This window comes from Procambarus clarkii, chromosome 7 (genome assembly GCF_040958095.1).
Source record: "Procambarus clarkii isolate CNS0578487 chromosome 7, FALCON_Pclarkii_2.0, whole genome shotgun sequence".
NCBI lineage: Eukaryota > Metazoa > Arthropoda > Malacostraca > Decapoda > Cambaridae > Procambarus > Procambarus clarkii.
In genome coordinates, this window is record NC_091156.1 from 34,981,748 (window position 1) to 34,984,711 (window position 2,964).

A 2,964-nucleotide genomic window follows, 5' to 3' on the forward strand; every position below is an offset into this window, starting at 1 on the left:
GTGTCTCTTGACCTCCTCTCTCGTAATTTCAAACTCTTCCAAGGCCGCCTGGTTTACGTCCCTTTCTCCTAGCACAGTGACCTCACCTTGTTCTGTTGTGAAGACCTCTTGGAACCTCTTGTTGAGTTCATCACACACCTCTTTGTCATTCTCTGTATACCTGCCCTAGCCTGTTCAAAGTTTCACTACCTGTTCTTTCACTGTTGTTTTCCTTCTGATGTGACTGTGGAGTAGCTTTGGTTCTGTCTTTTCTTTGCTTGCTATATCATTTTCATAACTTTTCTCTGCTTCTCTTCTCACCCTGACATACTCATTCCTGGTTCTCTGGTATCTCTCTCTGCTTTCTGGTGTTCTGTTATTCCGGAAGTTCCTCAATGCTCTTTTGTTCAGTTTCTTTGCTTCCATACATGCCCTATTATACCATGGATTCTTCTTTTGTTTCTCGGATTTTTCCTTTTGGGCCGGCATGTATCTGACTACTGCCTCCTGACACTTTTGGGTGACATAGTCCATCATATCTTGTACAGACTTAGCTCTGAGGACTGTGTCCCAAGGTATTTCCCTTAGGAAGCTTCTCATCTCCTCATAATTTCCCTTTCGGTATGCCAGCCTTTTGTTTCCTAGTTCTTTTCTGGTGGGGATAATTCCGAGCTCTACCAGGAACTCAAAGTTCAATACACAGTGATCACTCATTCCCAAGGGTGCTTCCATCTTGACTTCCCTTATATCCCACTCATTTAGGGTAAATATCAGATCAAGCATTGCTGGTTCATCCTCTCCTCTCAATCATGTTGGATCCTTGATGTGCTGGCTTAGAAAGTTTCTTGTTGCCACGTCCAGCAGCTTAGCTCTCCATGTTTCTGGTCCTCCATGCGGGTCTCTGTTCTCCCTATCTATCTTCCCTTGGTTGAAGTCTCCCATGATTAGTAGTCCAGATCCATTCCTGCTAGCAACAGAAGCTGCTCTCTCTATTATGTTAATGGTGGACATATTGTTTCTATCATATTCCTGTCTGGGTCTTGTCATTTGGTGGTGGATTATATATGACTACGACTATAATTTTTTGCCCTCCAGTTGTTATTGTTCCTATTATGTAGTCACGGAAACCTTCCCATCCCTTAACAACCTACTCCTCAAAATCCCAGCCTTTTCTTACCAGTAGAGCTACACCACCACCACCTCTTCCTTCTCTCTCTTTCCTCATAACATAATAGTCCTGTGGGAACACTGCATTTGTTATTGTTTTCGTCAGCTTTGTTTCTGTGAGAGCTATTATGTCTGGGTTTTCCTCTAGTACCCATTCTCCAAGTTTATTTGCCTTATTTGTAATACCGTCTATGTTAGTGTACATTGCCTTGAGGCTCACTTTCTTCTGTCCCTTCTCAAATCTCCTCCTTGGTGAATGTTCTGCTGGTGTAGGAAGCTGTGCCATGGGTGTGAGGATTTGTGAGGTGGATGCCAGGGTTGCAGAGGATACTGGGATGAGGGGTGGGGGGTCAAGTGAAGGGGGAAGGACAGGAAGGGTATGGGGTGAACAGGGCGGGAGGACAGGAAGGAAAGGGGGGTTTTCTATGCAGAGGAAGGTGGTGGGGTTGCCCTCCCCGCTCGTGTTACTGGGTAGCTGGTTGTGGGTTCCCCCCTCGCCTCTGGGGGTGATGTGTTGGGAGCAGTGGTTTCCTGGTTTTCCCCTCTCGCCCTGCGCTTCTTCCTTGCTTCTGCCGCCATGGCCCTCTCCTCCCTCGTCATGCCCCTCTGGAGGAATACCTTTTTTAATTCTCCTGCATGTTGCAGGTGGCTTTTCTTTGTTAGAATCATGTCCTTTGTGTTCTCGTTTGAAAACACTATCTTTAACACACGGTCTCGGTCTTTTTTGTACCAGCCTAATCTGAAAACCTTCTCAATGAAATGCTCAGCCCCTTCCATGTCTAGTGCCTTCAGTATTTCATTCACTGCCGCTTTGTCCTTATCATTCCACTCTTTCCTATTAGAGCCTTCCTGCTCTTTAATACCTACAGCTACCACTGCTCTTTTCCTTTCCAGCAGCTGGGTAGTGGAGCGTGCCGCTTCCTGTGAGGTGACTGCTTTCATTGCTACCTCCATCACTGCAGACATTCAAATATGTGTTCATCCAATGCACAATCCAATGTTCATGCACAATGATGTGTGTTCATCCTCTTGTGCAAGTGGAGGTGCACAGTGTGCCGCTTGCAGTTGTGATGGAGGAGGCTACCCTCTGGGTGTCCCCTGCTGGTGTGGAGTGTGTGTCTGGTGAGTCTGCTCCACCTCTTCTCGGGTGGCGTCGCTGGCTGCCACTCCAATGGAGGGTCTGCATCCTCCCACGACGCATTCAAGATCTTACGCTTCTGTTTCCGATGGTGCCTGAGCAGAAACGGCGGGGGAAAGCTGCCCGAATGCGATCCCATGATTGTGAGGACTCTGTGGAGCAGATGGAGGATGAACAAGGTGTGGTGGATGCGGCAGTGATTGTCGCTGAGCAAGGCTGGGATGTGGTTTCCCCCATGCCGGTTAGGGATTGTGGGTTCCTCAGTGCGGGGAAGGGGGGGAGACAGAGGTGGGGGTAGTTGCACCTAGTTCCAGTGGTCACGATGGGCATGACTTATGGATGGTGTTGAAGAGGATAGCGGTTGCCTAGCCTCTAGGTGATTTCCCTTCTTCGAGCCCCCTTCTTCTTCGTGGTTCTGTTGGTGATTACCAGGATGATGTTCCGGTTCAGTCAGGGCTCCCGCCGCCCGATGGTTAGATCATTGTGTGTCCCTCTCCCTTTCCTGATGGTTTCCCACCTTGTGCTTTCCTGAATGCCAATGGGCTTCATTCTCTGGCGATTCAGATAGGTCTGGACCCGATGCTTCGTTGTCACAAGGTTAACGTGCTTTTATCCAGGAGCATAATGTCGAGGATGTGAGCTTGCTGCAGGGGGTTAGCTGAGAGGTAAAGGATTTTGGT